The following is an 8,184-nucleotide window of genomic DNA, read 5'->3' on the forward strand; positions in this document are numbered from 1 at the left end:
AGGCCAATCGCCGAATTTTGGCTCCGACTTTTAGGAATTCAAAACCAAGCACTCCAGCCAACTGTCGTCGGTGAAGTGCTTGGGGGGCAATTGTGGGAGCCGAATAAGTAGAAAAGTCGGAAGATGCGTACTCCAGAAATTAGATACTATCCGGCTTCATATTGCGTGACTAGGACGCCGAATACGTTAGGAAAGCCGAATAGATGGAGGTCAGTGGCTCCGAATGAATAAAAGTAGGCTCAAGACCCGAGGCCCAAAAAGCATGTATAAATACAAAAACCATAGATTTAGAAAGGTATGTAAGAATCACTTCACAAAACTTAGTAAACAAGCTATCCTGAGTGTCTGAACTAACTTATCCGTCGGACTGCTAATCCCGGCACCCCCAACCAGAGTGTTTGTATCTTTTCAGGTGACCAACTGAGGATCACTAGCATCTCCCAGGATCTGAAGAGTATTTCCAAACCACTTCTGCACAAACCCGTTAAAAGTTAATTATCCATTGATTTATGGATTTTGAAATCTATACTATATCTTATAGTAAATGGATTTTTCACCGAAATAGCAAAAATACAAATGGCTCATATCCATTGGTCTATTAAACAATAACCAAAAATATTAAAATTTTAAATGATGAAAATGCCATAACTCAATTTAAAATTTGAATTTTATATCAGTCTTCTATTAATTGTCAATTTTTAAAAAGTTGAAATAACAAAAATACAAATGGCTCATATCTATTGATCTATGATTGAGGCCGAATTGTACATTGAGGCCAATAATTGAGATTTCTTAACTCTATTCTTGATTCAATTTGTACATTTTACTATTGTTTAATGTTAATCAAGTTGGATGCAGTTGAAGTACAAAATGAGTAAAAATATAAAATTTTAATTGAAAAAGTCAACCATGTACGTGTGGAAAAAAGCACACGTGCAGCTTTTGAAAAAAAAAGAAACACGTTCGGAACCTTCACACGTGGTGACATTTTCCACACGTGCGGCTGTACCTCATTTTGTGTGCATGATGTTTTAAACTAGTTTTGAAGGATGGAAGGTATCAAAGGAAAATGAAAAATCTGGAAAAGGGTTCTGAATTTTTCAAAGAAAAAGAAAGGCTAAGTGTAGCTTGACTTTCGTGCTCCTTTCGGATATGATTAACCCTACAGTTCGGACTCCCGTGGTTTTGAATCTGATCTCACGAGTGCAATGTGAAATAGATAAACACAAAAAAGTCCAAATCCGACAAATCTTTTGAAAAATTGATTTTGAATCAAAATGTCAAAAATTGACTGCTTTGCCAGATATAGAGTTGCCACCAAAACATTTTTTGAAAAAGTTAGGAAACCCGTGACTCGTGCCAAAGGCCGCGTGTCTGTCATCACCAAAGTGTCTCGGTTCGGAAACTTAGGTATGAGAGGGGAATGTCATGAATTGAGCACCCCACTGGCCTGATCAAAGATCGGCCTTTACTAATCATAATGTGATTTTTATTTACATTATATGCTCTCGTTCTGAGTATTAGGCTAACTTACTACGTGTTGCACATAAGCATAAACTAATTTGCAAAAATTGAAACATTTGATTTTAAGTTTGTTTTGAAAAAAAAAAGGTTTGAATACGTACCACTTGAAAAAATGGGCTCATATGTACATTTATCAAATTATCCCAATTTAAGCAAATAACCATCATCCATAGGCATTCAAACAAGTAATCACTTAAGTGTAGACACCCCATTTTTGACCAACCATAAGACTCAGACGGCACCGATTGAGCGCTCGGTGATGGTGCTTGTTGTGCTCGTTCTAAGGTTTCGGAGTTTCGATTGAGAGCCTTAGCCCCAAACCTCGGGACCCTTTTGTGCTTTGCCTCTGTTTGCGAACCAGGTCTTGTTTTCTCTTCCCGAAGGGAGGGAGAGGTCTCGTAGACCATATCTCAGTGGCCGTAGGCTACTTTTCGTAGTCGTAGGCCACTTTTCCCGTTTGCAGACTAGTTTCCGATTTTTGTGGCCGTCGGTCGTGCGCCTCAGTTCGAGACCGCTTAACTTTCTCCGTTTGGCACGATTTTTGGCACACACCTTGATTCCTTTTTCTGGAGGGACACTGTGGCCCGGGAGACCACCTTTGTGGTCGCACGCCACGTTCGATGCTTAACAGTCAGTTTTCGAGGCACTCGGCTGCGTGTTTTGGCCCCCGAACCCTCGTTTTGCATCCGTCTTGGTTCATTTTTGGCATGGACCCTATTTTCATTGTTTGGGAGGTGGTACAAGGGTGGGAGACCACCTTTTCACCTTGGAGACCACTTTTCTCTCGCCAGCCAATTTTCTTGTCATGAAGCTAGTCTCCATGGTTTTTGAGCCACATTTACTGGTCTCCGACCATGCCACTAGCTTGCATTCAGTTGGAAGACCACCAAATAGGCTGGCCGACTAGCTTTTTGGGGGTTGAACCTTTTGAACTGGTCGGCCGACTAGGGGAAGTGGTCGGCCGACCACTTGAACTGGTCGGCCTACCTCCCCCAGCTTTGTCTCTATGAGTTATTGTCAGCTATGCCAGCTGGAAGGCACAGACTGCATCCTCCATACACGTGTATGGAGGATCTTTGGCCTTGGTTTTGAGCTTCTTTGAGAAGCCAAGGCCTTGTATTTTTATAAATGAGGGCCTCCCCCTCCTTTGTGATGGTTCAGAACATCTTGGAAGGCAAAACATATATCTCCCTCTATATCTCTCCATTTTGGCTTCAAAAGTACTTGATCCTTGACCCTTTTACACTACACCTCATAGCCATACACTTCCACCATTTCTTTGAGGTCCTTGGAGGTCATTTTCAAAGGTTAAAGGTTTGGTTTTTGGTCACATAGTTGGCTGTCTTGCAGAGCTTCCAGGGTAACTCACATTTCCCTCTTTTAAGCTTTATTTTGATCCATCTCTTAGCCTTATTTGCATGCATATTTGAGCCTTGTTGTCAAATAAAAAAAAGTCTTGTTTTGAGGTCCTTTTGATGTTTGTTTAAGGTCATTTTGTTGTTGGGGGTCATCTACCCCCTTGCATGCTTCATTTTGCCTTGTTTTGAGCCATGCCCTAAGGCTTTTGTATTGAGATTTGCTTGGCCCTCTAGCCACTGAAATCCAGCAGATTTTCAGGGGTTGGGATGTGGTTTTGAGTGCCAAAATCAGAGAGGGGTGACCCTCTCTCTCCTTGTTTTATTTTCTAGCATTTTTGGCCTTACAAAGGAGCCCTTATTTGCATGTTTCCAAGCCATGTTTCAGGCCATTTTTGAGGAGTTTTAGGACCTGCATAGGCTTTTTCCAGAGCTTGTTTCACCATATTGGATGTCCACCTTGCATGTGTAGAATAACCCTCTTCATAGCATATCAAAGGAGCATCTCATTCTTTCATGCATTAACCATGTTTCAGTGGGTTTTTGGGCTTTATTTGGCATGTCATACCTCTGAATTTTGCTAGTTTAGTGGCCTCTTGATTGCCTCACATGCTTGTAGTGCAAATCCTCTTTACTAGCTTACATTGCATGCTATTTTGGCCTTTGATTCTAGCACTTTTTGGCCATGCCTTAAACTAATTTTGTGCATGTTTTGGACTGCCTTAGCTTTTTTTTTTGGGCCTTATAGTGGAATGATGTTTTCTATGCATGGTTGTAGTTCAATACCCTTGCCTAGCTTTGAGTTTTGAAGCCTATTGCATGCGTATTTTGAGGTGTTTCCATGTTTTGGCATCATTGTGAATCATATTTCAGAGCTTATATGTATGCCATATTCCCATGTTCTCCACTCTTTAAATGTGTTTGAGAGTTATGCATGAATACCTCATTTTTGGACCATTGCATGAGCTTCATTTCCATGCTTTACGAACCATTATTTTAGTCCATATTTGCTACTGTTTTGGCCTGCATAGGGACTGTTTGGGGCTGGTTTGGCCATTTGAGTATTGCTTTGCATGCCTAAAGTGTAATCCACTTCACTAGTTTCGGTATTTGGGCCATCTAGCATGCATTGTGTGAGGTGTTTGCATGATTCGGGACCATCTTGCATGTCATTTCAGAGCTGGAAAATATGTGATTGTATGCCATATTTCATGCTTACCATGCTTTGGTGGAGTTGTACTTTGTGCCTTAAGTTTGGTCCCTTGTATTTGTACATGTTTGCATGTGTTGTTACTTCATTTTCATCATGCATGGCCACTGATTTGAGTGTGGCTGAGGCCCATTCATTTTAGTTTAAGTTCATCTTGCATTATGTATGCCATATCCATGTTGTCGCATGCTTGATCGTCGCATTGTGTATGCCTTGTTCATGTCTTCGTGCATGTCCATCTTCCTATGTGCATTGCGTATGCCATATAGTTCATGTGCATTGAGTATGCCATTCTTAGTTCATAGCATTATGTATGCTAGTTGCATGTTTGCATATCATCCCTCGCATGCTAGCATGATTAGGTTGCATTGCGTTTAGGGTTGCATGCTAGTCATATTGTGTATGCCATGTATATTGCATTGTGTTTGGAATAGGGTTTAGTCCAAACACGGGAAACGAGGGACGTTTTATACTCCAAGTGACGAAACGTGCCTCGATTCTCGGTCGCTAACACTCCGGATTACCCATGATAGAGTTTAGACCTTGTTGTGTTTATATGTGCATTCATTTTACATCGAGTCGTGCAATCCGACTTCTCGACCATCATGCATCGAGATACGTGATTGGTGGCACGAGGATCGAGGACTACACTCCCTAGAGCTTGTGCAATGATGGGGAGAGTGGTCATGCACACATATGTTGAAAATACTTTGCCATGCCCCTTTCTCGCTCTCTGTTGCAGCAAACCGGAAACCAGCAGCAAAAACTGGTCAACAGCCTTCTGGATCTTTGTACAGTGTTCTGGGACTAGTTGCAAACAGAGGCAAATCGGGGCATCGTGATGGATTTCCTGACAAGGCGACTTGAGCATGCATGCATCCCTATCATTCGAAATAGAGCTGAGGTAGTCCATTTTGTTTAATTTGCATGCTAGTTTCCTTACTTACTTAGTTAATTCGTTAATTAATTAATGTGGTGTAATACTTAGTTTAATTAGCTTAGATTAGCTAGTTTATTTTGTACTATTCATTCTGACCCTCCGAGGAGGGTAATGCTGTAATAAGTGTGCGTGTGTGTGTGATGCATGCCTTCCAACCCCACGTCTTTCTTCCTTTTATTTACCAGCTTATGATGGTTAGTTTAGGGCACGTTTCAATTAGCATACTTATGCTCGCATGTTTGGATCCATTTATCTGTCTTACATGCACCGGGCTCGGCGCATCATACTAACTGCATTGTATTTCAATTCCGAGTTGAATACGTGTATCAGTTGTTGCATTTCATATGCCATTTTAGAATAGCAGAGCCTATCTTAGTTGTATTTTTGCATTTGTTGCAGTAGGCATTTCAGCATAGTTAGGATTCATGATTAATTTCTAATTAGCTTCTTTCTTTGGCTTGGAGTACTCGGTAAGTATTTATGCTTTAGTATCCATGCATGCGTGTGAGTGACTGCCATGATAGCATGCTTACCATAAGGCTATTTGCTTATGTGATATAACTGCCTGAATGCTTGTGGGTGAAGGTTGGGTTATTTGAATTGGAACAATTCACCAATTGAGAGTTTTAAGCCCACTTGAGAGTGGCAAAATCATGTTTTCTTAAGCCCACTTGAGGGTGGCAAATCCACGTCTTAGCCTACTTGCGAGTAGCATCATCAAACCATCTTTAAAATAAACAAACATGAAATCTTTTGTTCCAACTCAAACGATGAAGTCTATACTTGTATGTTGTGTGCATCACATAGTAATTCTAGGCTAATAACGAGAATAAGAGCACATAATGTTTTCAAAACTCGATATCATGGTTAGTAGAGGCCGATCTTTGATCGGGCGAGCGCGGGGGGGGGGGGGCGGGGGGGCGGGCGCTCACGAAGTGACCTTCCCTAATCGTACCCAAGTTCCCGAGCCGAGGCAATTTTGGTGATGACGAACACGTGGCCTTAGGCACAAGTCAGGGTTTCCTAAATTCCTCCAAAATAAAATATTTAGGTAGTGACTCTGTATCTGGCAAAATAGTCCATGTTTGGCACTTCTTTCGAAAAATCAGTTTTTCAAAACAATTTGCCGGATTTGGATTATTTGATGATTCATCAGTCTTGCATTGCACTCCGCGAGATTAGATACAGGGCCGTGACATTGAGTCCAAACTGTAGTAAGCCCTAATGAACAAAACGGGATTCCCTCCCGGGACGTTCGGGGACGTCTACAGTTTTTAGCGACTTTGCTGGGGATTTAGAGAACTTGACTCGAGCTCATGATATCTTGTTTTGATTACACTTATATGTTTCTTTGCATTGCATTTGTATTGATGCGCCTAGGACACCGTGTTTTCCATCGATTATTCCTGAACGATTTGCTGGAGGCTCGCTTTGAGAAGCGTGCCATAAGGCTGACCGGTTACGGGCTCTGCCACGATGGGAACACAAACACCGGTTTTTTTGACCGAGGCACCCCTTTTGACCATTCAACCTAGTGCATATTCGGAATCCATAGTGACCATTCCAAACTAGGACAGGTTGCTTACCCGATTATAGGTTGTTTGAAACCGCTGTGTGCATAGTGAAACCCTAGCTCCTGACAAAATAGGACAGGGAAACCCTACCCCTCCATAGGGGTGTTTTTGGTTCTCACTTGCTTGCTATGTGCTGTTAGAGTGTGCCTCTACAAGGAATGCATGTATCAGTTTGAAAGTCTAGGTATCAGGCCTGAGGGCATCAGTATTTTGGGGGGATCAGTTTTACCCGAAGGTATCAGTTTACAGGCAGAGTTTTGGGCAGAATTCAATAGAGAATACAGTCGTTCAGCTATGTTTATACCTATTCTGGTGAAATCAAGCTGAGATGTTATCTGTTTTCTCTTTTGCAAGGTAGTCGTGGAACTATAGCTTCAAAGGGCTCCAATATCCCCCGGATACATTAGATTCGTGCTGATATACTTTGTCAGGTTAGAGATTCAGTTCAGAGCAACCTGTGTTTCCTTCGCCAGTGGTAAGGCAAGAAAAAGGCCAATCAGGCACAAATCATCCGTTCAACAGTCCCCAGTTCAGCGGTCATTATCCACCTCACCTGTGCATAGTTGGGCTGAGATATTTGTTTCCACCTCAGAAAAGGGATACACACTTGTTCTGTTTGATCAGCAGCTTTTAATTAGAATGGAAGGGATGATGTGTCAGCTCTAGGAGAGTATGAGAACCATGCTGCAGGACGCTGCTCGTCAAGCAGAATTTGCCAAACAACAGGCCGAGGTCATGGCTCAACAGGCAGAGTTAATTGCTAGGCTACAACAGCAAGCCGGAGCATCCGCTTCACACCACGCTCCTCCTCTACCAAGAGTCCTAATACTCGAGAAGACAGCAAATGCCCAGGAAGATATGGGCATCCCAACGGGGCCGGCTCTGCCCCTAATCTTACCTCAGCTGTTCAAGGCACCCACGTCCACCAATCTACTGGATTCTCCCTTTGAGTTCGAGGTGGACCCCATAGTGCTAAAAGTGAGAAAGCTAGAAAAGCTGTTCAAGAAGACTCAATGCGTGAAATCCAATCCAAACATAGAAGGTGGATATATCGATTCAGCCGTAACTCTGCCGGACCGGTTCTAGATGTCACATATCGATCACTTCGATGGCTCTGGAGACCCAATGGTGCACCTCCACCTGTTTTCTGATGTCTTGAGGCCAATGGGTTTGACCACGGCCCAGAAACTGTCACTATTCGGCCGAACATTGTCTGGGATAGCGGCAATCTGGTATGCAAAATTGGAGAACTCTGTGAAATAGAACTTGGAAGAGATGGCTCAGGCCTTCGTTGCTCAATACTCCTACAACACACAGATCGAGGTCACAACTCGTGATCTTAAAGTCACCCCCTAAGAGCCAAATGAGGGTTTTTCAGAGTTTGTGACGAGATGGAGAGCAAAGGCCTCGACGATGACTACAAGGCCTTTTGACAAAGACCAGATAAGGATGGTTGTGCGCAACCTCCAACCCAGCCTAATGCAAAAGATGATCGTCATACCCCTTCTCACCTTTGCGGACCTACACGAGATAGGGGTGCAGATTGAGGATGCTATGAACCAGAGCCTTATTGACCAGGAG

This window comes from Camellia sinensis, chromosome 14 (assembly GCF_055761805.1).
Source record: "Camellia sinensis isolate YWXY chromosome 14, ASM5576180v1, whole genome shotgun sequence".
Classification (NCBI taxonomy): domain Eukaryota; kingdom Viridiplantae; phylum Streptophyta; class Magnoliopsida; order Ericales; family Theaceae; genus Camellia; species Camellia sinensis.